The following is a 27,924-nucleotide window of genomic DNA, read 5'->3' as shown; positions in this document are numbered from 1 at the left end:
GCTAGACCTGTGGCAAAGACTTTGCTTTAGGCCTCAGTGGATGTGGCCAGTACTGCTAAATAGAGCCATAGAATCCCAATAGTAATCTGGCATGAATTGTGGCTTAACTCTTTTTGATGTTCCCTAGAGAGGTTCAGAACGCCATTGAGGATTTGCCGTTTGAGTCTAATCTCTCTAATGAGAAGACAAATGAGTCTTTGCACTCATTAAATGACTCCAGCACTGCCTTCTGCTCCCTGGGCATTTATACATTGGCCCTGAAGAGAAAACATGATAAGCAGATATACAAGCCAAGCTCTCTCCAACAGGCTTTCTATGACCATATGGACTGCCACTCAAGCGTCAGAAGAAGCAAAGGCCAAGGTTATGCACTGCCTCCACCTTGATGTCAGCCACCCAATCTCATCCACTGACCAAAGGTTACTTTTGGCAGGATGCTCAAGAGTTGAGAACCTTCATTGGTGCCATCGCCAACTGATTCCTGAACCTTTCAGCGGCCTCGTATATTTTGTCCACAACTGGAGGGCCTTAACAGACAAGTGGGTAGTAGATATCATCCATTCAGACTATACTGTCGAGTTTCTTTCCTGGCCCCAATTTAGGGACCACTCTTGTGAGGAGATCTGCTGACAGAAAGAGGATTCTCTCCTAGAACAAGGAGTTATAGAGTGAGTGCCATTCAACATCAAGACCGAGGGTTCTACTCCCAGTATTTCACAGTTCCCAAAGAAAATGGAGGATGTGAGACCATTCTTGATTTGAATCAGCTAAATATTTGTATTTGCAAATTTAAAATTCTGCATGGTTACATTGATATTGATGATTTCCTTCCTGGATGGAAAAAGATGCATGAGAATATTGAACCAACAAGGATGCTTACTTTCATGTGGACAATCATCTGTCGAACTGAAGGTTCCTCAGATTTCTGGTAGGATGGGGAACACTGCCAGTTCGGAACACTCTTATTCAGGCTGGTAACAGCTTGCAGGGTCTTCACAAAAGTCTTCTCGGTGGCAGCACAGATGAGACAAAATGGCTGTGCTGTCTTGCCATACCTGGATGACTAGCTTCTAACAGGCAGATCCAGATGGCAAGTTCATTTGACAGCTTATCAATGTTCCACCTTTAGACATATTTGGGATTTTGCATAAATATAAAGAAATCCACTCCCACGCAGACCATAAACTTCCTAGGAGCAACCCTAAACTTGACCTCAGTAAGGGTCTACCTTCATATGGACATGTTCCAAGCTGTGAACAGCCTGATAAAACACGTCACTCACAGACCTGGAACGACAGTCAATGTTTGTCTTTCCCTGCTAGGCTACATGTATTTATATAAGGCTGTTTGCCATGCTTTGTCTCTGTTGCCTACAGGGCTGGCTTTGGTTTGTTTATTTGTCAGACAGTATTAATATTAAAGTGACAATCCCCACCAATGTCACAGCTTCCCTCATTTGGCGGATGAATCCAGAGCAAGTGCACACCAGAGTCCATTTCCTGACTCTCATACCCAAAGCGACCATAATCGTGGATGCATCTCTCATAAGCTGTGGAGCCCACTTAGGCGACTGCACGACCCAAGTTACATGGATACCTCAGGAGGCCAAGAAACATATCATGATGTCAGGCAACATTACAACAGTCTTAAATAAATCAATTTAAATAAAAAGTGTAATCTTTCTCTGCTTAAAGTGGTACACTTATGGAACTGGTGTATCCAGAATCACATCACACTGTTGGTGAGGTACCTCCCAGGTGCACAAATCTCACAGGCAAACAATCTCAGCAGATACTTCTCCACCAACCACGAGTAGGAGATGCACAAATCCGTGCTTAAAGGAATCTTCACTCAGTGGGGAATGCCATCTTGGGACTTGTTTGCCTCCCAGATGAACAAGAAGTTCAACATATATTGCTCCAGGGTAGTATTAGGTAGGGACCCCAAGCCCTTCTGCTATCCTGGACAGAGCACATGAGGTATGCCTTTCCTCTATTCTACTGCTACTGCAGGATTTGCCACGGCAAAGCATGAGTCATTTTCATTGCACCCAACTGGCCTGGGCAGTTCTGGTTTCCGGACGTCCTGCGAATGTCAACTCATGCTCCCATCAGCATTTGACCCTTTCCAGAGCTGCTAACTCAGGACAGTGGTACCAGACTTTCCAACCCTGGCTACCTTCACCTCACGGCCTGGTATTTGGTGGGGTGTCTGACCTAGAGCATTCATGTTCAGAGGCTATTAAACTAAAAGACTCCACCATAAAATGTTATCTAGCTAAACGGAGGGGTGTGTGTGTGTGTACCTGGGTGCAAAAATATCCATATGTTCTAGACCTTTCATTCTCAAGAGTTGGTGCCTTTTTTTTCCACTCGCTGCGGGTCCACCCAACAGCAATTAATGTCTTGCCACCTTGCGAAGATGGCTACGCTATTTTTACTCGCTTGATAATTAGATTCCTGAAGGGTCTCATTAGGACCTTCCCATCAGTAGTGAAGCCAACACCACAATGGGACCTCAGTCTTTTTACTTTCAGAATCCACTAGGCCACCCTTTGAACACCTGGCCACATGCTCAGTGTCCCACCTTTCTATAAAGATAACCTTCCTTGTTGCCATCCTGTCGGCCAAAAGGTAAATGAGCTGAGAGCACTCATGGCCAACTTGCCATACGCTACTTTTCATAAAGAGAAGGTATCCCTTTGCTTCCACCCAAAATTTATCCTTTCCGAGTTCTGCAAATCAGTTAATTTAATCATTTCCTTTCCGAAACCTCATTCTTCCGTCGAGGAGAGGCTCCTTCACACTCTCAATGTCAGATGAGCTTTGGCATTCTACATGCAAAGAATTAAACCAGTTAGCTTAGGGTATATGTTGCTAGAGCAGAACGAACATGGGATCAAGTGATATCTGCTGAGATTGGGTAGATTTTTGGCTGTTTCTTCCTTTGATCTCAGTCAGCCATCTCTATCTCCCAGTTGGGGTGAGGGCCCATTCTAGTAGAGTACAAGTAGCTTCGGTTGCATCTCTTCAAGAAGTGCCTATGCTGGACATTTGAAAGGTGGCAACCTGGAATTCCATGCACAGCTTCATGAAGAATTATGCTTTAGTCTAAACCACTTCTGTAGACAGACTTTGGAATGACAGTATTGCATGCATCTTAGTTTTTGCACTCTCCCACCCCACTCGCGTTATTGCTTAGCAGTCATCCTTGTGTAGAATACACACAGGGACCAACACTTCGAGTGAAGGTTACTTACCTGTAGCAGGAGGTACTTTGAGATGTGTGGTTTCTATCTGTATTCCCCTACCTGCTTTTCTTCTGTTGTGTTTGTATTCATGGTAGAGAAAGAACTGATGAGGCAGTTTGTTCGCACTTCCCTTTATATCCTTGGTGCTGAACCCGAGGAGCTCCAGGGCTCAGGTGTGGACCAACGGACACTATTCACAAGATTTTCTGGTCTCAAGCATGTGGTGCGTACCCACATGTGGAATACAGATAGGGATCACACATCTCAAAGAACCTCCAGTTACAGGTAAGTAACCTCCATTTTTCATAGAAGAAACTTACATGTTGACTGCCTGGCTATATGGTATGTACCATTTCCAAACACTGTAAACTCTGTTGGTCTCTCCAGCATTTGGAACAAGGGTCAAATAAAACTCTAGCTCTGTTCAAGGTGATAAACATTTAAATGAATGTTTTGTTTTTATTTTTGCAGCTGTTGTCTCACTAGTGGTCATGTCCCTTTTGTGAAATCTTGCTGACTGCACTGATTAGAGAAAGTTAGTTGACTTGCTAGTTCACCCCCTTTTGGTATTATGTCAAGTCAGATGACTGAACTAATAAATACAAAAGGATTATAGTAAGATTAGTATCCTAGTGTTCGGTGTTTCAGTTTAACACAAGATTAGGTCTGAAAAATACTCAAGTTTAATGGCTTAGTTCTTATGAACATAATACAAACTGTTTCAGTCTGAAGTAATTTTTTGAGATATTATGAGAATGTGCCTTAGAGATAACAATCTAAGACTAAGTTTCTCCACACTGTCAGTGGCTCTAACTTTCAGTTGAAAGAGAATAAAAGCTACATTTAAACATGAATATTAGAGAACACAGGCTTCCAACAAATAATTGACAGGCTGTTTTATTTTTCCAAGTTAAATATTCAGAAATTATATCTATCATGAATTTATTTATTTATTTATTTCTGGGAAGAAGATTGTCAAACACATTTTATTGCTGCCACTAAAGTTGTACCAAAACCAGGCAGTATTCTAAAGCAGACTAGACTGCATTTTTATTTAAAACAGATTTTTTTGTTAATTTGAACATGAAATTCAAGTTGCATAATACTTTTACATAGACATTCTCAGAGAGTAGTTCTTAAGTATTGGTTGATTATGCATTGCCTTGCATATGAAGCACCTGAGACAAGGTTTAATTTTTTTCCCCCTCAGCTTCTCAGGTGGACAACTTAAAATGAAAACAGCTTTCACTTGACCGTTGTGAATTTACAAAATGAATTGATTTTTATTTTACCCTATTCACATGCTAAATTTGTATATTTAACATGTATAATTCATTTGCTGTGCATGCATTGTGGGCATAATTTGTGATAGCAAAACTGAACTTGGTTGCATAAGTGGTGGTGTTAAAGGATTTTCGTTTTTTAGCCTAAAGTATGTATTGTGCGGAATTAAATTGTTTACAAACATTTCTTTTTAAAGCTATGCATATGAGTGTTAAAACCTAGGCTGCAAAACAGTTGATAAACCAGCTATGTAAAGAGATTTGTTTTATCTGACTATAAATAAATGGAGAGGTTAAATTTTATAATGTGATAATCAAGTCTCAGATGGTGTCCATACTAACAGAGACCAGCAATTTGACAATTAAAAGCTAAAAATGTCAGAAATTCATACAACTTGTCACATATGCTTATCACAAATGAGTAATTTGATTTAAGGCTATCATTCGTTCAGCTGTTCCCCCAGTTTCTTGAGCTACGTGCTGACTGCGTAGTTTGTTAGTGAACGTTTCTTGTAACTAAGCATAGCTGTCATATATGTAAGGCTTGGCCATGAGAAGAATAAGAATGGCATATCTGAAAATTTGTCAATCTATTTAATGGAACCAAAAATATCTTCCATAGTTAGGCTTGGCAGTATTTGATTTTTATTTTTTATAATGATGGATATATTGATATTTAAGCTCTTTGTTGTTATGCATTTAAATTTTCACAGTTGCAGAAAATTATTGGGGGTGTTTAATAATTTAATGATAGATGTTGAGATTCAGAAAATTAAGGCTTCTAACTATTAAAACATGAATTGCCAATATATACAAAGTAAATATCCTTAAATCAATCTTTATTAAAGTCTCAAGCAGCATTTTTCATACTTTTCCTGTTTGTAAGTTTCGATTATCATTGATGGAGGTATTTTTTGTTTTGTGTGTGTACAGTGAAGACTTGTACTAACAAAAATGTAATCCAAGCCTATCCATAGTCTTAAAACAGTGCAGTAACTAATACAGTTGCATTATCTGGTGTCTAATTTGTCACTGTAAACAAAGAATTGGCACCTGTCAGCTAAAAAATTGTGCCTATCACTCCATCCATCCTTCGGACAGCGTGATGGGGCTGCATTTTTATGCCAGGACTAGGGCAAAATTACACACAAACTGTAGTCTGGGGATAGGGAAGATGATGTCAAAAAAGTGGGAGTGAGCTATCATTAGTCAGTAGATTGTCAGAGTTCATTATTAACTGAATTGGGGATGTGTGAGGAGCTAGCAGATCCTGTTCCTGTGGATTAGGCCCTAGTTGAAATGATGAAAGCTGTCAGCCAGCTCAGCCTCTCTCTTATGAAATTGTGCTTCGTGTACATAGACATGCATGGTTTTATAAATATTGAATTGTCTTTATTGTTTTGCTGTACTGGCATATTAAATTAATTGAAGATCTCATTTGAAAACTGATACAGTTGTTCTGAAAATAGTGACATGGTGTTTCTCCTTTTTCTGTGTTTGCTATGTTGCAGTACTAAGTTAATATTTTGGTAACTGATCCTGATTTAGATGACTAATGATGCACAAAGAGGAGACAGAGGGATGCTTATATTCCACTTTGCATATCTATGATACACTCTCAGCAAGTTGAGCTGTTATAATAATGCTAATGTTCCATTCATAGAGATCTCAATAAAAGCTGAATGTAATTCTTTGTAAAGAATACATAACGAACATTCTCATGGTGTTGAAATACTTTTTATATTTTACATGAGGAATCACAGAAGATCTGTATATAGTTATTTACTGTTTTATTTGCATATTTTTGTAAACTGAAATGGGCTTGCTATTCTAGTTATGATTCTTTTTCAACAAGTTTAATTCGAATCCTTATTTTAGTTTGGAGATCCAAATATTTAAGGTTGAGTAATATAAGCTGTTAAAGCTGATTCCTCCTATTTTTTATTAAAAATCAGAAATTGACTTTCAAATCACTTACTGTAATTTAATGGCAATATAAATGATTAAAATAAACATGTAGTTTATAGTATTAAAGAATGTAGATTACAACTGTTAAAATATCCACTAATTAAACAGCTTGCTCAAACTTGTGGCAGTTTCAGAACACCTGCACATTGTTTTTTGGGTTCCCGTAGAATTGAACAGTTATAGAGACTTTAAGAAATGGTCATATGAGATGCTTTCAAACTAAATGAAGGTTTTTCTTGGTATGAGTCTGAGAAGGGCAGAAGACATTCATTCTTTTTCGCAAGACTTAAATAGACCCAAGCTTTCACCATACCTTGGGGGGATCACTGCTTCTGCCTCAAAGAAAGGGTGAACAGATGAACTAGGTGAAAGATAGTTGCACAGACCATCTTGCTATAAAGAATGCCGCACAAACAGCCATTTTCTTCCTCTTCAGGATAGTGGTGATCAGGAACGATCCGTATTACAGTATGGAAAAGACCTATTCTTGGCAAGCTAGTAAACTGACTGGTCAGAGAATGTGACTTGACTGTCTACTATTTGATCATAGTCAAATATTCCAGCAAGAATGTTCTGATATAGCTGCTGGCCTACCTTTTTGATTGCATCATGGTGCCATTCTTTTATCTTCTAGAACTTCATTGCCTCATGTTTTTACATTTTTTTCTGGGTTAAAATAACTTAGTTAAACTTTTTATAATTAGGCCTAAGTATCTAAGGCTAAGCCTACTGGAGATAGTGTTACTCTTTGTTGATGTTGTAAATATTCTAATAAATTAGTGAGTTCAAATATTTGACCAATTTTGATGTTTTGACCAGTCAATTGACCAGTTATTTTTGGAATGGTCCAACCCTAAGAAAACCCCTGGGAAATCCTTTGGCGGTATTGGTGTGAACAGTGGAAATATGTCGATACATGTCTTGGAACTAAATATCAGAATAACCCGTCCACTCATTGTAGTTAGTGTCAATAGAATTTTCATATTGAATTATTGGATCGCTAAGCTACTTGAGAGCAAGGTCTAAATGAGACCACTCAATTTTGAAGACTGAAGAGAAGTAAATTCCTAATCTCCTCAGACTCCACTAATGGTATTTACACACAGAAGATGCTTAACCATCTCCAAGGGAGTTTTCCTGCACCTGAACAAAAGAACTATTCTATAAAATGGAGAGAGGATTCCAGAAAATGACTGTTCCCCAAATAACCATTTATTCTGAGTGATGGTGGAAGAAAAAAGGCAATTCTTTCATCACACAAAAGGGCAAGACAGAAGTGCAGTAACCATTAGAAGAAATCTTTTACCCTTCTCCAATTCAGAAAATGGTTAGGAAAAAATGGCTGGTTTTCAAATGAGCCAGTTGGCGGAACATATTTCTTCTGATTTGTATGGTTATTCACAAGTGGAAAATGTTAGAACATGCTCTAGACCTGGAGAGTACTGGAAGTTATCTGATCTGGGTCCTTTGTGGTAACTACTGAAGCTAGAGAGCACTGCCTTGTTTAATGACTACTTCCAGTCTGCATGCATTTTCTCCATTCATAACAGGTAAGGCTATTAGTTGTACGTTAAAGTTCTTGTCCATTAATGGAATGAGCCATGAGGCTCTCCTCTCAGAGGGTGCCTATAACCTTAACTACTGTAAATAACATCAACAGAGGGTCCTGTGGCACCTTTAAGACTAACAGAAGTATTGGGAGCATAAGCTTTCGTGGGTAAGAACCTCACTTCTTCAGATGCAGATGTCTTGCATCTGAAGAAGTGAGGTTCTTACCCACGAAAGCTTATGCTCCCAATACTTCTGTTAGTTTTAAAGGTGCCACAGGACCCTCTGTTGCTTTTTACAGATTCAGACTAACACGGCTACCCCTCTGATACTTGTAAATAACATCAGGTTGTCTGATATTTATCTCTCAAGTTCTGGGTTTTTCTGACAATGCTTGTTCACCTGTATTTCTAAAATCCACTCTGTGGGGCCTTGGAAAACATCTGATGCACTTATAAAGGTTCCGAGAGCTGGGAATCATGTGTGTTCAGAATTACATTGATGAGTCCCTTAATCTTTCAGTCCAGTGCATACTTAGTGTTAGTACTGTCCAGGAAAGTAGGAGATGTAGGAGATATGATACACAGACATAGAGGTTCCACGGGCAAAGTTCACATAGCCTTTGAGAACCTCAATCTCAGAAGTAACTTTTGGCAGTCACTAGAAACTCAGGTGCAGCATGAGAAATAAAATTTTCCTATCTCCCAGAAAATTTGTGGAAGGAAGGAATGACAGTCTCCAACTATTAGAAGCATTTGTCAAGAGGAGGAGCACCAGCTTCTTGAGGAAGAAGTGTCCTAGAGTATTTGTCCTGGAACATCAGTGGACTAGTATTTTCTCTCTCAACTTGAAAATGGACCACTTTGGCTGTCATAGCCTTTGCCTAGAGTGCTGGGAGAACTGGTGCTTCCGTCTTGAATTTCTTCTTTCTTATTTATTCATCCAGGAGAGTGTGTGTTTTGGACTTCCGTTTCAATCAGGACTCTTCAGTATCCAGTTTCTCTACTCATGAAAGAGAGTAAACTCTGAAGTTCAGAAGGAACCCATGTGGTTCTTAGTCTACTTTAAGTAGTATTCTTCTCCTTCCTCCTCATTCCCAAATGCAGTTGATTATTTTTGGAGGGCTCCAACCAGAGTTTTGTTTGTTTGTACGTGTCAAGATTGGTGAAACAGCACTTTGCTCTTGCCTAGTAAGGAAGTATGCTTTTTCTGCTATGGCTCTCAGATTTCTGGGTTGAGAATCAGGGATCTTCAGTTGAGGAACCCTGCAAGGTAGTTATTAAGCACTCCTTGCACATGTTCATGAGTCATGATAGCCCGGTTTTAGTCAGAGTTTAGAACAGTATTTAGCAGAAAGATGCTCAGGATATTCACTGTCTGTAGCATCTAATGGGCTTGTCCAATAATTTGCACTTGTGTCCTGCCTTCTGCTGACAGGAATTTTCAGTTTTCTAATGGTTTTGTTAATGTGAAATGAGTTGATGGCCTCATATTATTGAGTATTCTTAGCATATCCAAATTGCAGTAGGCATCAGTTGGTACACTGGCCTCAACAGGTAGGACTGAATGGGTATGTAGTCTAGAAATGAAGTATGGTATCAAGAATCTCAAAATATTAATGGCACAGTGTGGGAAAGCCACTGTGCTTTCCCTGTTCTGTGGCTCGAAGATGTCTGTCAGTGTGGTACTGATCATGAACACTAAATTTTTTTAAAAGCAAGAAGTAGGAAATCAAGTAGAGGTAAATTATTTACACAAAAACGGGCATCTCTCCATAAATTTAAGCTACAGATAGAACCTACAGAAAATATGAATTAATTCAAATAGCTAAACATAGTTTTGCTATCTGAATGTGTAAAATGGGTGGCGTCTTTTAATACCATGATTTAGTAGTTCTTAGAATGGTATGCTACTGTTGCTCAGTTGTCTGTGCCTAGTTAATCTTTATTTAGTCATGGAACATTACCAAAGTTAACCACTAAGTAAATGGATCACAATTCAGGGTATAAATTATAAATAATAAAACTTACATATACAATCAAGAAGCAACTAAGATTAAGTGTAGTATTTGGCCACATTTGCTTTGAGGGGACTGGGACAACAGAGGAAGTGGTCATATTTTAATCACTTCAAAAACCAATAATAACAATGTAAGCCTTTTATGTATGCAGCCCACTGTAGTGGTCGTGCTGAAGAACGTGGCCAGTGAAAATTGGACAGTAGTTGACATAACCTAATTCACACTGCCAAGAAATTTTATACCAAAACTGAACAGTAACAATTTATGCACAGTAACTGAATTGTCATGTTGACTTGTCCAATGTTGATGCTTTTGAATAAGCAAGAAGTTGACTACTCCTTTCACTATAGGAACATTTTTAATTTCAATTTGGACCTTAAACACCCAATTGCCTTAATTTAAGACTTAATTTTGTTTAAGCATTGTTTTCTGTCTCTGCTGGTCCTGGACCATCATTCTACTCCGAGCCAAATGGTTAATTTTTCACAACCTGCTAGTTAAGGTTGAAGGTGTGGAGATAGTGTAAATTACTTGGTTTGATGGTGTATATTAGATTGTGTGACAGTGGGTTACTGAGTGGATCACTTAATTATTTACATATGGACTTTTTAAAGGTTTAGTGATTTTGTAAAATGTAATAATTTGGGATATTTTTGTTACTTGAACTTTGACACAGCTTTTAAAATCATGACTAGCTTCCTGGCTTCTCCCTTGTTTATTATTCTGTTCTCATTTACTGATGTGTTTTTCTGAGCTCTGGAGGAATGAAGTAGCGTTTTCTCCTTTCTCCTTGATAGGAGTCCCTAGTTAACTCCTTTCTGCCTAACTTAACATGGAGGTATGTACCTCCCCTCATGAGTTTTATACAAATTTTTGTAAGTACTATATTAGCCACCTCAAAACCACTAAATTGTGTTGCCCCTTACTGAGGGCCCCTCCCCCCCAAAATTGGGGTCATTTGGAGGTTAGGATGAGCTAAAGAGAAAATGGCTGATATTTTTAGTAAGCATTTGAGATTGCTCAGTTTATGTCAGGGGTAGGCAACCTATGGCACGCGTGCCGAAGGTGGCACGGGAGCTGATTTTCAGTGGCATTCATACTTCCCGGGTCCTGGCCACCGGTCCGGGGGGCTCTGCATTTTAATTTAATTTTAAATGAAGCTTCTTAAACATTTTAAAAACCTTATTTACTTTACATACAACAATAATTTAGTTATATATTATAGACTTATAGAAAGAGACCTTCTAAAAACGTTAAAATGTATTACTGGCACGCAAAACTTTAAATTAGAGTGAATAAATGAAGACTTGGCACACCACTTCTGAAAGGTTGCCTACCCTTGGTTTATGTTTTAGCAAACCCTAATGAAGTACTATGCACAGGAATTCGTAGCTTGTGGCATACGCCCTGAAGACCAGTCACCTTTCAACACAAGCTCCAGTATCTGCTTCATTTGAGAGATAATTACTATCATCCAGACTGAGGAACAGACAGAAATACATTTAAATATCTTCTTTAATACTCCAGAGGGTCATTTTTGAACAGCATGCCACTTCACATTTTAAGGAGGATGGGGCAGAGTGCAGTACCTTTAACAGTAAGGGTATTTTGTAAGCAGTTTGCAGTGTTTGTGGGTAAAGAATTTTTAAAAACATTTTCAGCTTTGTTTCTCAGGGTTAAGTATGTAAGAGTCAACATAAAGTCAACTTTGTCTTTTAAAATTGCAAACAATTCTAAAGATTATTTTAAGGTTTCAGGTGTTACTTGTTATCAAAGCTCTTCACTTGCAATGCGACTTCCTAAAATTAATATAGGTCATGTCTATATAAGTAAGATTGTTCTTGAGGGCTGAAAACTGGTTGTAGAGATTTTCAGGGCTGATTGATAATCTCTTGAAGTGCCCTCCAACTAAGTTGAGGCTCAAAGCTTTGTCCAAATAACAGAAGTACTGTTGAGGTATTAATGCTTTTGTTTTAGGAAGTATCACAGAATCTTAACGTTTCAAAGGGTTTATAATAACTTTAACATGTAAAGTTGATGCAAATCAACCTGTTACAATATCTAGTAAGTAGTTGTTTAAATTTGGATTGAAGCATGCATTATTTTTAGTCTGTCTTGAATATGCGCAGCAAAACATAAATCATTATGGCCCAGGTCCCTTTAAGCCTCTGTAATGTTTGAATTGGGGAGGGATGCTGCAAAGAAGTCTTCGAACATACTCTAATTTGGAATGTTATCTTTCGGTTTTTAATAACATAAATATAGGTTTTAATAAGAATTAAAAACAAATGCATAATGTAGTGAATAACCTTAATTTGAAAGCAATTTAGTTATCATTTTTTAAAATCTACCAGCTGATTATTTAAAACAAAGTACAGTTTAGTGCTGCAAACCAAAATTGATGTTATATCAGAATGATTTTTTCTAGCTGTAGATTGTCTGTAGATCCTTGTACCTTTCAACAAAAGTGACTCATCTCTGATGTCAGAACATAGACTTTTTCAAGTGATGCTTCCTATGTGTATTCCACATGTGGATACACATGCACACTATGCACCTGAGTCAAGAAGTTCTTCAGAATAGTCTGTTGGCCCGCACATGCACAATAGCTCTCCTTGTGCTCCCCAATGAGAGGGTATAAGAGACAGTGTAGGTTGATGCCTCTCCAGTTCCTTCTTACTGCCACATGACCGGAGTCTGAATCATGTCTTCCTTCACTTTGTTGTATAACTTAGATAGAAAACATTATGTAAATAGTTATATTGTTAGATTAGTAGTTAAAAAGTTATAGTATACAATATTTTTCCCAAACTTCAGGACTATGTCCAGCATCCTGGGATTCAAGAACTGTCTCCTGCCCTTGAACCTTTTCCATCAGTGACAAATATCAGTGGTGCCTGTACTGTCTGTGTGAGGTGCATATCTTTGCAAAGTGCAATATCTGTCACTCCTTCCCACCGAGAAGCCCAGGAGCTTTGCCTGTGGAAGTACCTGATGGAGAAACCCTCCGATTCATGCCAGGGAACCCTCCCCCCACCCTCCTGCCCCATGGAGGGGCTCTGCTAGACAGCTGAGTCCGATGCAAGCATTTGCCCTGAAGCAGAGCCATCGACATCTAAGCCCAAGGACTCATCTTCCAGGGTTACCCATGAGTAGAGGGCACGCTTATGAGTGCAAGGAGAGATCCCCATTGAGGACTGTCAATAAGAACTGCGTTTCCTCCCCGAGATAGTCCAGATTGGGTGAGACATTGTAAGTGAAACCTAAGGAACCAGCTGTGATGAAGACCCCAGATCTGAGGCAAGATACGAAAAAAGAAAGATCTGCTAGTTCTGTTTGTCACCTTGGTACAGAAGCATAAGGATAGATGGTCTCTGGTTCCGTCTACGTGTGCTGGTGTGGATGCATTGTTAGTACCAACTTGTCCATCTAAAGATTGTCCAGTTGGTGCTAATGCATCAGATCCCTCAGACTTAACTGTCGGAACCCCTTGGACACCAGGGTGTACAGAGACTTGTATAACACCAGAGAATATATTCCTCTGTCATCCACAGTCTCCACTTCTTTCTGGCCTGGTCCTCCTAAGGGATGTTCTTACTCCGGTGGAGGAGTCTATATCACTGTCCCAGGAGCAGTTTCACCTCCAACCAGAAATGCCCTGGTACAAATGGCAGTGCTGCTACTGACCTTTGGGTCTGTCACAACTGATCAATCCCTCTTTCTGGCCTTATAGGGGTCCATGGGATCCTTAGGGCAGGCATCTAAGTGCCTCTCAGGAATCATACTGCTGATCTCCTCCTCCTCAACCAGTTCCGTTGGTGCACAAGGAGGAAGAGGCAGAACTGGATCTGCGGGTACCAACAGTTCTGACGGGTGCCTCCTCATCATCCCTGGACAAAGCAGTCACTCCTCCTGTGCTTTCTCCACCAGATGACCATCACCAGTACCCGGAGCTGTTACAAAGACTAGCCAGTGACCTACAGTTATCATTAGAGGAGTTCCAGAATCTTCAGCACTGGCTCCTGGACATCTTGCAGCTGGAAGGACCAAGTAAGGTGGCTTTACCCAACAATGAGGCCAGCATCCCGGGATAGAGAGAGAGTGATATGGCACACTCCAGCATCCAGTACCCCAATGCTGATAAGGGCCTAGAGATGGTATTTTGTTTCAAAACAGCATCCAGGATCTCCCTTTTGACGAGTTGAATCTTTTCAATGAGAAAACAGACGAGTCCCTTCTCTCACTAAAAGATTGGGATAGACTCCATGTTCCCTGGGGATTTTTTTTCCTTGCCCCGCCCCAGGAGGAAACATCAGTGGCAACCCTATATACCGAGATCACCTCCTCCTCATGTACCGTATTACCAGCACACAGCTGAACCACCGCGCAAATATCAGAAGAGGTGAGAGGCCTCATTTCTCAGTCCCCGCCACTGCCGCAGCTTCTGCTCACTGTCAACCACCAGCCATGAGTCACTTTTGACATACTGGTTGAGACTTGTGTACCACTACCGATGCAACCACCTAGTCCCCTATTACCTTTGGGGGCTGATTTGTGCTCTTCACTCACAGTTGGAACAAGATCACTGTGGACAGTTGGGCTCTGGTGATTATCCACCAGGGATAGTCCATAGCGGTTTTTCTCCTTCCCATCTAAGAAACCCCCTTCAGGGACCACTTTCACAATTGTTTAATTGGAAGTGGAATCCATCTTACACTAAGGAGCAATAGAACGTGTTCCACCTCATTAACATGGGAGATGATTTCACTCCCCATATTTCCCAATTCTCCAAAAAGATGGAAGGTGGAGACCTATCCCAAACTTTCAGTAACTGCAACATCAAAAACTGAAGTTGTAAACTGTAATCCCCTCTCTTCAGGAAGAGATATGGTTTGCAGAGCTTGACATGAAGGGTGCATATTTCAGTGTGGACACCGACCAATCAGACAGGAAGTTCCTGTGTTTTACAGTAGGCCAGGAACACTGTTTTGAGTCCTCTTCTTTGGGCTGGCTACCGCACCTAGAGTATTTACAAAGGTTTTCTCTGTGGTAGCAGCCCAGATGAAAGACCAGGGCTATATGGTATTCCCATACCAGGAAGATTGGCTCCTGGTAGGCCGATCTTGTAAGGAGATCAGGTCAGCAACGGGTTCTCATACAACTTTTAACAGTCCTAGGCGTTTGCATAAACAAAGTCATCCATTTTGTTACCCAAAAGGTTGTTAAACTTTGGGGGGGCAAGGTTGGACACTCTTTCTGCGAGAACAATCCTTCCCACAAAGGTTTCATGCACTGATCATCCTGATTTCACACACAACTTGCAGACCATGAACCACAGTGCACAAGTGCCTCTCACTGTTTGGCCACATGGTTGCTGCATGCATCTATGTGACTCCTTTCACCAGACTCCACTTACGGTGCCTGCAGGCTTGGCTCCACTCAACCTATTGAGCAAACTCCAAGGTGGTTATTCCTGCCACAATTGTCACCTCTTTAACCTGGTGGTTGAATTGGAAAAAAGTCATGGTGGGAGTTCCTTTCAGCCCTCCCACCCCCAGACTACCATTGTGATGGACACCTACTTTCTGGGGTAGAGTGCTCACCTGGACAATCACACTGCTCAGGGTACCTGGACCCCATGAGAACAGTAACAGAGGGTGGTCCTAGTTGTGTACAAGGCCTTCCTTCCACTTCCACGCTAGCTCCATACTCAGTTAAAGTTAGAAAGTATCACCACCGTTATCTATATGGGAGGAGCGACATTTTGTTCCCTCTGCCAGGAAGCCATCAGACTTTTGTGATGTGGTTCCTGATGCACCATACAAGCGGTGTACCTTCCCAGTATTTACAACTCCTTGACAGACAAATTAAACAGAAGCTTCTCAATAGACTATAAATCAGAAATTCACGACACAGTCCCAAGTGAATATTTAGGTAGGGGGTACTCTGCTATGGGACATCTTTGCATCTCAAACAAACAAAGCTCCTCCTGTGTTGCTCCAGAGGAGTCATGGGTTGTGATTCCCAAGGCAATGCTCTCCTGATGTCTTGGATGATCAGTCTCAGGTATGCCTTTCCTCCCATTCCCTTGCTTCCATAGCCCATAGGGAAGATATGTCATGACAGAGCCAACATCATTCTCCTGGCACCCCACTGGCTCAGACAGTTCTCATTCACAGAAATTCTAAGTGTCTGCCCATCCACCACTCAGGATTTGCCTGTTCTCAGATCTCCTAACCCAAGATGGGGGGAAGACCAAGCACCCTAGTGCGGGCTCACTCCACCTCAAAGCCTGGTCTTTGGATGGGCATCGGAAATAGAACATTCATATTTTGCTCCTGTTCAGATGAGCCTTAATTAGAGTAGAAAAGAGTGTACTTAAACCTGCTAACAAGCCAGTTAGAATGTTTTTTGGCCTGGGCACAACTGCATCAACAGTCTCCAGAATAGTGTAAGTCTTGAACAACTGAAAATCTCTTATCCCTAAAGAAAGCTTAATTAGTGCTTTTCTCCATCTGGTGGAAGGATGCCCTGTCATTACTCACCCGGCTACTCAACGGGACCTTAACCTTGTCATGTCCAAGCTCATTAGTCTGCTTTTCGAGCCCATGGCAACTTGTACCATGACCCACCTGTTAATGAAGGTGGTGTTCTTTGTACCTATCACCTCAGCTAGGAGGGTCAGTGAGCTCAGGGCTATCATGGCGAATCCTCTTTAGTTTTTCCATCAAAAAAAGGGCTTTCTTCAACTACATCTCAAGTTTCTCCCTAAGATTGTTTGAGGTCTACATCAAACAATATTTACCCATATTCTTCCTGAAACCCAGTGTGTCCGCTGAAGATAAGAGACTTGACTCCATCAATGTCCGGGGTGGCCTGGTGCTCTCCATGCAGAGGACCAAACCCAGTGGGAACTCAGACTCTTTATTGCCATAGGGGAGAGATTGCGTGGGCAAGCCGTATTCTCCCAGAGGAGTTCTAAGGATTCATCTTTGAGTGCTACAAGTTAGTAAACATTCCTCCACCTCGGAGTCACAGTTCACTTCATGTGAGCATAAACTGCCTCCATGGCATCCTTGTCAAACATTTTGCTGCGAGGCATCTGCAGAGTGGCCACCTGGAGTTGAATTCACATGTTCACAATACACTGTGCCCTAGTTCATACTTCAGCTATGGATGCAGCAGTGGGATTGGCAACATTGCAAGCATATTTGTTACCAGCATCCTCTTGCCTGCCTCCAGTCTGAACATTGCTTGCCAATCACCCACGTGTGGAATACATATAGGGACCATCACTTGAAGTAGAGATTACTTACTGTAACTGGAGGTTCTTTGAGGTGTGTGAATCCCTATCCACTACCTTCCCCCCACTTTGGATCCTGTTGTATTGTGGTAGGAAGAGGAACTGGAGTGGTGTTGACTTCCACTGCCTCTTATACCTTCTGTTGGGAGCATGAGGAGAGCTACTGCCCATATGCAGGCTGATGGACACTGCTTGGAAGAACTTCCAGATTTGGGTGCATGGCACACATGTGTACCCATATATGGAATACAGATAGGGACCATACATCTCAAAGATTCTCAGTTGCAGTAAGTAACCAAAACTTCTTGTCTGACACCTTTATTTTTAGTTGCATGTGTGTTAGCATTTTTTTTTTTTTTTTTTGGAAAATTACCAACGCTGGTTCCGGAAAGTAGACCGATTTAGGTGGTTACCGACATTTTATCCATTCTGTTGCCCAAACCTGTTGAGAACAGGTCTGTGCAATAATAGTAAAATGCCAATGTCTCCTAGTCCTTGCTTGCCCTTTCATTTCAGCTATTGCTATTGCCGATGGATTTGATGCATTGGTGTTAGTGGTGGAAAACTTTCTAGAAAAGACCAGTGAAGGATTTAGACTTTTAATGAATGGAAAAAGGCTGTCACTTCACCAACTAAACTGTAGTTTTCAGGTTAATAAAAATGCTAGATTAAGAACTGTACGAATTATTGTTTTCTGCCAATAAAATAGAGTGCACTTAAAAATGTCGATTGAAGGCTTTTAGGAAGTGAACAGCCTGTGGGTGTGTTTAGTTTGGTTTGAGTTTTAAAGTCAGTTCTACATAGGCCTGCAGGCCCTGCTCACAAAGAAAATGATTGAATTCTGATGTTGAGAGCTGACAAAGCGCTAAAAGAACTGTCCATTAATCATTGGACTGACAGTTTAATCATCCTAAGTACTATTCTTGAATTGGACTCGCAAAGGAACAAAGTCAGTAGAAGAAATGAATTTTGCAGAGAGGCAGTGGAAGGTGAGCAAAAGCATCAAATATAAACCATGTTTTTACTGAAAGTTATACTTTTGTATGACTTCCATATGCTGTGTTCTAGAAGGTAAGTCTATGGTTCTGAAAACAGAAACAAACAATACATAAGAGGCTACTGCAAGGTGGAAGGTGAATCTTCAGTGTGCTCGTGAGGTGGTTGATTCTTATTTCTGCATTTGCTGTATTAGAAAAAGAAGTTACCTAGCTTGTCTGATGACATATCCTGTATTGGCAGTCTCTGTCCTCTCTTTTTTAAAATAAACCCCAAAACCTTTACGCTAGTCTTTTGCATTTTGAACTGATACTGTGTATTAGGTTTTTTAAACACTTGTAAAGGGCTATAAGGCTGCTAGTCCTAAAAAAATGTTCCCACTACTTTACCAGACTGTCAGTTTAATGGAATAAATTAAAATGTATGATCACTTACACTGCTTTATTGTGCATATTCTCAAAGATGCTCAATTTAAACTTCAGGCATTTTGCTCAAGAGTACCACTAGTTCTCATGTAAAGAAAGCTATATAAAACACATTGATACCCGATTACCAAGTTGTGTAAAGCAGAATTTGTGGCTCTTGAGGGCTCAAAGGCCTAGAGAGTATGTGGGGGTTGGCTATTAAGGTATTGTAGCTCCTCCCTTTATTTTTTGCAAATACAGTTGTTTAGGTAACTTTGGAGCTTTCTTTTCTAAAACCTGTTTTCATAGAAAGAGTAAATTTGTAGAGCAAATAGCCTCTGGAGAACAGCAAGGGGTAGTGATGAGTAGACCAACAACTGGTCCCACAAAATCTAGACACTGGAACAGTAGGCCCGTAGCCTTTCCTTTACCCACACCAAATGCTACTTGGAGCAAGAGCCCCACCAGCAAACTCCCCTGGGTAGTTTGTAATAGAACCTGATCTCTTCTCCCTCCCCTCCACACCAGGAAAGAAGGCTTCGGTCAGTGGCAAGAAATGTACAGAGCAGTCTTAAGAAATGTACATCTAGTTCATACGGTTCAATTAAAAGATTTCTTGGGGTGTGTGTTTGGAATCAATAGGCAATGGTTAAACCAGTGAAGGAGGGGAAAAACCCCTCACTGAATACAGTAAAGAATTAAACAATATTTACATAGGTGAGAGTTGTGGAAAGAGTGTAAGAAGGAAGGGGGGAACAAATCAAAACTCGATCTGAAAAGAAAAATAGGCAAGGGTTAAAAATTAAACAAGTGGAATAGACTTAACATTTGCATACCTACCCCAGAAATATAAGCTAGGTATCAGGGATACAAAACAATTAGGGCTGTCAAATGATTACAAAAATTAATTGCAATTAATCGCGTTGTTAAACAATAATAGAATAGCATTTAAATATTTTTGGATGTTTTCTACATTTCAAATATATTGATTTCAATTACAGTGCAGAATACAAAGTGTTCAGTGCTCACTTTATATTTATTTTTGATTACTAATATTTTCACTGTAAAAAATAAAAAATAGTATTTTTCAATTCACTTAACATAAGTACTGTAGTGCAATCTCTTTATCATGAAAGTTGAACTTGCAAATGTAGAATTATGTACAAAAAGTAACTGCATTCAAAAATAAAACAGTGTAAAACTTTAGAGCCTACAAGTCCACTCAGTCCTACTTCTTGTTCAGCCAATCGCTCAGACAAACAAGTTTGTTTACATTTCCAGGAGATAATGCTACCCGCTTCTTGTTTAATGTCAGCTGAAAGTGAGAACAGGTGTTAGCACCGCGCTGTTGTAGCTGGCGTCACAAGATATTGGTGCCAGATGCAATAAAGATTCATATGTCCCTTCATGCTTCAACCACCATTCCAGAGGACATGCATCCATGCTGATGACTGGTTCTGCTCAATAATGATCCAAAGCAGTGTGGACCGACGCATGTTCATTTTCCTCATCTGAGTCAGATGCCACCAGAAAATTGATTTTTCTTTTTTTTTGGTGGTTCGGGTTCTATAGTTTCTGCATCACTGTGTTGCTCTTAAGACTTCTGAAAGCATGCTCCATACCTCGTCCCTCTCAGATTTTGGAAAGCACTTCAGAGTCTTAAACTTTGGGTTGAGTGCTATAGCTGTCTTTAGAAATCTCACATTGGTACCTTCTTTGCATTTTGTCAAATCTGCAGTGAAAGTGTTCTTCAAACAAACGTGCTGGATCATCATCTGAGACTACTAAAACATGAAATATATGGCAGACTGCGGATAAAACAGAGCAGGAGACGTACAGTTCTCCCCCAAAGAGTTCAGTCACAAATTTAATTAATATATATTATTTTTTTAACGCGCGTCATCTGTGTGGAACCATGTCCTCAGGAATGGTGGCCCAAGCATGAAGGGGCATATGAATATTCAACATACCTGGCACGTAAATACCTTGCAACACAACCATGGGCTCCTGCTTTCCCCCGCCCCATTCCTGTATCTCCTTCTCTTTCCCCATCCCATCCCCCTTGCCTCACTCCCCCATCCCCTTCTCTTCCCCCTGCTCTATACCCTCTTCCCTGCTGTCGCTTCCCCCTCTCCCCCTTGCTCTGTCCCCCATGGGCACTCACTGTTATACAAGAAACAGGTGGGCACTAGGATCCAGGAGGTGGTGTCCAGCTGCTGAGGGGGTGACCTGGAACAGCTGCTCCATCCTGCTCCCTGCCCACCTAGAGGGCTTGGTCTGTTTGGCCTGCTTTGGGGGAAGCGGGGGAGGGTCGGGGGGGAGGCACAATGTGGGAAGGACAGGCCTCCTATGCCCCCCGCAGGCTGAACAGAAATCGGGGGTGGGAGTGGAGGAATAATACGTGACCCCATGTGTCCTTCCACATCTCGCCTCTGGGGGGGCAGTGAGCCTGCCCCCCCCCGTACCTCCCCAAACTTATGCCCCTGTGTATTAGTGTAGTTTCATATAGTTGTTTTTCTAACACCCTAAACTTACTGTCAGAAGATTTGGAAGGAAAGAATATCAGAGCTCATTTTATCTATGTATGATTAAATTCTTTAGCAATAATCACTTTGGAGCTGCCAGATACAAGCAAAAAAAAAAAAAAAATGGCCATGTATGTGTTATGCCTTAATACTTTTGCAAACCCCACCTAGGAACTTACATTTCAAAGTGGCCCAAATTAATGGAAAATCTGTAATGACAGTATACTGACTGCCAAAAGTTAACAAATATTTGTTTAGAGAGGTGTGCTGAAGAATTGCTCCAGGTATTGAAACCAGGAGCAATGCTACTTCTATACATAGTGTTTCATGTTCAATTGCTGAAGCTGTTGAGGTGTGAAAGAAGCTTGAAAAATCTTTTTACTGAGCCACAATTATGAAATGACAGAATGTGTTCTGAAAGTGTTGTGGCCTACTTTTAATACTGTTGTTTTCTACTACATATAATTAAACCTTGTGTGTGTGCCCATTTTTACTTTTAAACCTAGGATTCAAAATTTGCTTATGAATATGCAGAATATGCTTAGGCTAGAAGTAGTTTTCTGCCAAGAAAAACTCCACTGTAAATCAACTTTTTCATTTCAGAAACTACGTTTTTCAGTGCAGAGAAATGCAACACCTCTTCAATAGGGAGAATCTCAAACTTGAGAAAACAGATTTGATCATAAAAGTAGTGTCTCAGATTGTAACTGCTATGTCTTCTGTTGGAGTTGTAATGACTATTTTCATCATGTAGCTGTTGTACTACATGCTACAAACTGCATAAAACAGATAAGGTTTCAGTTTCCTTTTCAAGAATTTTAATTTTGAAAGCTTTGAAAGCACCTTAAGTCTGAATAATGGAAATGCGTTGTTACTGTCTAGCTATTCTTGATCATGGATTTTAGTTCTCTTAAACGTTGCATTTTTAATTTAATGTAATTATTTCAATAACAGGGCTTGTGTAAATGTGAATTAATTTTTTTTCACAACTTTCAACTTAGTTCCAAACTCGAAACAATTTTTCAGTGTGAACCTTGTAGTAGACTTGGCTTGTATTGATCGAGGTTTGATGCCACTTGAGATTTATTGTTAATTATAAATGAAATAGTTTTAATAACTTTAGTATTTTGTTCTTTTGCCTACAGTAGTTTTGTAAAATATATAGATTCACTGTCACTACTGGTAGGGTAAGAAGTCATTGTCCAACAGCATTTATAATGTAGTTCTTTCTAAATTGTAATCCAAAATAGCACAATTTCAAATTAGGTGAATGTTTTTGTAAAAATTGACTTAAATCAATGATTTTTTTAAAGTAACTTTAATAACCTTGATTTAAAATTAATTGTAACATAATCTGTTTTTTGTAATCTATTCCAATTCTATTTCCCCCATTTCTGAACTATTGGCGTTTCTGTAGCAGAGAAGTAGTAAGCTCTTAGCGCCTTCCATGGATGTTGTGATGTAGGCTAGGCTTATACAATGTTTTTTCTGCCAAATTACATGTGTTCATAGCTTGCTACCACTGATGTTTTGAGATTCGTTCCTTTCTGCTACCTCTTGCTAGTTGGACAATCTTGTGGAGTGGCAACAAAGATGCAATAAGATGTTCTTTGAGTGATTGCACACGTCCATTTCTCTTTTGGAATGTGCATGCCCAGAGCACCAGAGCCAGATGTTTTTTCCTAGCCGTACCTGTTGGGGTAATGCATGCACCCCTAGCACTTCTGTGCTGCTGTCTGATAGCATAAGGGGCAGGTACATCCCTGACTTCCCCCCCCCCTCCCCCCCGGTTCCTTCTTACCACCTGCGATAGGTAGTTGGAGTGTGTTGGCTTGCTATTGCAAGTTTTCGCCCACTCCAGGGAGTTTCTCTGTTCTGTAAATAGTTAATTAGTAGTACTTGTTAGTGTAAGTTAAGTATAGGTTTTCTTCATCTTCTATAGCAACTTTGGGTGGTGGAGTTTTTGTTACAAGGGGTCAACACCTGTTATCGGGTGTTCCTCAGTCTCTGGGCTTTAAGCTCTGTGCCTGCTGCAAAAGATCTATGCTGGTGAGTTAGCCTAATTCCAGATGCCTAAAGTGCCTTTTTGAGGGTCACATTGGAGACCCTTGCCAGATCTTCAGGGACTTAAAACCCTGGACAAAAGAGTCTAGAGAGGTGAGACTGCATCATCTTCTTGTTTTGGTTTATTTAAGTATATCAGCCAGATTTCCACTGTAACAGTATCATCAGTCTCTAATCTGTCAAGTTTCTCTGAAACCACCTCCTTCCTTTGTAAATTTGCTGCCTTTCTGAATAGTCTCTTCATGCGTGTTTGCTGTGTTTTGACCAAGTCCACCACTTGCCGGTCTTTCCTCATGTTTGACCAGCCATCTTGCATTGATGTCTGATCTTGTAGTTCTTGCTTCTAAATTTTCTTCTTTCTTTACTTGAAGCATTTAGCAGTGGACCTGTGAGCTTTCTTTTTCTTTCTTTCTTTCTCTCTCTCTCTCTCTCGGAGAATATCAAAGACCAAGTTCTTCAGTCAATTATTTAAATTATTCAGTTGTGTTGTATTGATAGTGATGTTTACACCTTTCTTACCAAGTTCATGAATTTGCTTTTCAGTTGTTTTTGACATGATCACTGATAGATGGTTGCCATTTTTTGGGTTGCAAAGATGAAAAGACTAGTTTTGAATGAAGTTTATGATGAACTCCTGGAAGGCCTGGAACAGGATCTTAAATGATCAAGAAGGGAAGTTTTAGTGATGGTGGAATTGCAAAATATATCTTGCAGAATCACCAAAACTCATCAATGTTCTGCGCTTGAAGTTCAGTGGACATACGGATTCATTCAGTAGGACATTTGAACTTGAAGATTATTGCACTCTGAGATGACCCCACGTATAATCTATCTTGCCACTGAACAGCTCTTTACAGTGTTTAGGCTTTACATTAGAGGAATTAAGTTTCCATTACTTTAGTCAGTTCAGTTGTTCATGTCACATCTTTCAACTTTAGGCATGTTGTCAGATAAATTCATAAACTGTTCACCTGTTTGCCCTATTGGTCAGCAGCAAACCAAGCCAATCTAACAGTTCAGTTGCATACAATCTCCTGTTTTCAATATTAATCCTTTAATATACCTCTACCCCAATATAACGCTGTCCTCGGGAGCCAAAAATTTTTACCGCGTTATATCGAACTTGCTTTGATCCGCCGGAGAGCGCAGGTCCCCCCCCCCCAGCACTGCTTTACCGCGTTATATCCGAATTCGTGTTATATCGGGTCGCGTTATATCGGGGTAGAGGTGTATTGTCACTGCACCTTCTCTTACTTTTTAGAATGCTTAGCTTTCATTTGCAGATTATAATTTATCTAATGTTCCTAGTACAAAAACCTTTCAAATATGTCTATAGTAATTCTTCAGAGTCACGTACATGTCGGGGATGGGAATCTTCATTCCCACACTTTATTAAAAGAAAAAGACAACTATTGGACCTTTTATTTTAGGGCAGGGGTGGGGGGATGGGAGAAACCAAAAGTCTTCACAACTTTAGTTGTCAGCAGGCATGTAGTCTAGATTACCGGGTCTTCAGAACTTAATCACCATGTCAGTTTCTGGCTCTTGCAGAAAACCAGTTTAATTGTATGATGTGCATTTTGGTAATTGGTGTTTTTTTTTTTTTTTTTAACTTTTATATTATTGTGTACACACACAAAGGATTTTGTTTCAAGGACACCTCTCTCCTGCATTATGCTTGGATGGCATAAAGGAGTGATTTTTCTTTGGTTAATGATATTAAAAGTAGTATCAAAGATCCTTCCTTACTAAATGTTCTATTATTTTCGTAGATAACTCCAGAAATTTGTTAAAGGTTTGACAAGATTAATTTTTAAAAAAGCTGATCCTTTTTCAAGGGATGCCAATTTGAAAAATCTTTTGTTTCTGAAAACTTTGTACTTACAAAAGTTACATTACTATACCTGAAAGTAGTCAACATAAATAATTTTTCAATTTGTTTACTTTGTGCATTTAATACTTTGTATAGACAGCTTCACTGTTTCTCTGTGCATTTATATTTTCCTTTGGAGAAAAAATACATTTATAAACACCAGAGAAGCTGAAAAACAAGTATACTATTTAAAAAAAAATAATTAAAAACAAACCTCAAAACATTCTATTTAAATGGTGCTCCATAAGCAACTTGAATAATTTTATATTGGTTAACTTAAAATATTTTATTGCTTAGATACACAAGGAGACTGTACCCTCCCTCTCCCATCACCATAATATCTCATGCCCCCATCACCATAATATCTGAGCACTTTACAGTCTTTAATCCAGTTATCTCACAACAACCTCTGAGGTAGGGAAGTATTATATCCCTGTTTTACAGAAAGCCTGTGTGTGCCTCAATTGTCTAAGTGACTTTCCCAATCTAGCCTTATCAGTTATCACAATTATAAAATTATTTATTGGGATACAACAGGCACTAGTCACAAAACAGGTTTTTTTCCACATGGCTACTTAAAATTAATTAAGATAAAATTGACGTACACACAAACTTTGAGCTTCAGTTAATACAGACCTAGATAATTAAAATTCTAAGAAAAATAATTATACATCAGTATAAAAATAAGACAGGTACAGTAAAGTGGCTTCTTGCATTGTTTGTTCTTAAAATGTTATGGAGCTCTTTTGAAACAAAGATGGAAGAAAAAAGCACCCAAGCATGGCCAGACTTCATACTCAGTTGTCCCATATCATATACCCCCCCTTCCTGGTCCAACAATGTATTTTATACACCTTTTCCTATTCCACCCGCACATGTCCACATATTTTTATAAGGTTTCAGCCCCTGCCCATGTGTGATATTCTGGCTAACAGTAGTTAAACTTTTGACTAACATCTGTTTTGCGTTAATTAATGTCCCAGTAGTTTCAATATGTGATTACTTTATTGCAAAAAATCTTATGATGCTATCACATGTTTGTGGTTTACCTGTTTATCAGACAATGCATTGCTAAACGATCACAAGATCTATATTGCTAAATTTTATAACTTTAGGTCAGGAACATAATACACATGCTAACTTATGTCAACTGCCAGTTTCTTCTGGGCCTCACTCTAAGCCCTTAACACTTCATGCTTAAAACTTATAGCCAAGCCTATTTTTAGTAATATATTTTGTTTTTCTACTTGCTGTTACAGCTTCAGTAACTTCCAATATTATTTCTATATGCATGCTTAGAAAATAGTTTATATTTTACCCCAAATCATATTTCCTCCAGGATCAGGTCATGGGTCAACAGTCAATCACATCATGGGAGCACAGGAAATTTGTGGTGCAGCAGGGAATTGAACCCAGGATTTCTAAGTTGGAGGCTAATTCCCTAGCCATTGGATCATCCTGCCTCTGAGTCCTGGTCTACAGTGGGGGGGATTGATCTAAGATACGCAACTTCAGCTATGAGAACAGCATAGATGAAGTCGACACATCTTAGGTCGAATTAAAATTACTTACTTCGCGTCCTCACGGCGCGGGATCGATGGCCGCGGCTCCCCCGTCAACTTTGCTTCCGCCTCTCGCACTGCTGGAGTTCAGCAGTCGATGGGAGAGTGATCGGGGATCGATTTATTGCGTCTACACTACACGCGATAAATCGATCCACGATAGATCGATCGTACCCACCGATCTGGCGGGTAGTGTAGACGTACCCTGAGTCTTGAATGCACTGTTTTCATTTTAGCTATTGATCAGTATTACCCGATACTATTAATTTATTGCTAGAAAATCTCCATTTCAGAATGCTGTTTGATCTTTAAACTTTCCTCAGCTCAAAATAATTAAGAAAAAATTTAATCCTATGATGCAAATTCAATGTTCTAAATAAGGAAACTAATCTGGAATATAGACATTTTAATGCTTTTATATCCTTCACTGCATAATTCATCATTGACTTTTAACTCTTTCACTCACTCACAATTGATGTTCATGTTGTTTTGCTGAAGTCTAGGTTTGAAGTTGGCTGTGCTAATTTTTATCCCTAAAAGAAATGAATTATGACAGCAGTTACTGTAGGCTCAGTTTGTGTGCAAAGAGAATGCAAATGGAATACTGACACAACTTAGAAAAATAATAAATAAAAATCCGTCATGTGGTTTGGTTTGAATCCGTATGAGTAGTAGTCTAAAATTATAATCTGATTATAATAATTGCACCATTTTTAGTTTCCAAATACTATAATTATCAACCAAATACCAAGTATGGATTACTGTCAGAATTCATTGTGCTGATGTTTGATAATTAAATCATGTGAATGAGTAAAATTATTCTGTTACCTTTCTGGCACCTTTACACCTAATATTTAAACGGTATGATAGATTAACTGCTCTTTTTTTTCCAAAGTTCTAAAATTTTGTGTGCACATTTTTTCCTGGACTTTTAGGAATTTCACATGACACTTTTCCACCTGAGAGCAGTTCATTTTCTAAGTAGGTTGTCTAGGTAGAGACTACCAAACATGAAGAAAAAACACTTCCCTTAAGTATTGGCATGGACACTAGTATATAATTTAAAAACAAAAAAAAAGCTACACGTTTGTGTATACATTTCCCAATGACTTTCAGAAAGTTAGAAGT

At 39.7% G+C, this 27,924-nt stretch overlaps 1 protein-coding gene across 9 annotated transcripts in view; it reads left to right on the top strand.

The window, feature by feature from the left end:
• The window catches only part of QKI (QKI, KH domain containing RNA binding), a 299,835-nt gene that overhangs the window by 39,978 nt on the left and 231,933 nt on the right, over nt 1-27,924 (top strand). The window lies entirely within an intron of this gene.

Source organism: Terrapene carolina, unplaced genomic scaffold, assembly GCF_002925995.2.
Source record: "Terrapene carolina triunguis isolate 2854851 unplaced genomic scaffold, T_m_triunguis-2.0 Scaffold85, whole genome shotgun sequence".
Lineage (NCBI taxonomy): Eukaryota > Metazoa > Chordata > Testudines > Emydidae > Terrapene > Terrapene triunguis.
Note: the sequence above shows the minus strand (reverse complement) of the source record. Positions and strands in the feature narration are given on the sequence as shown.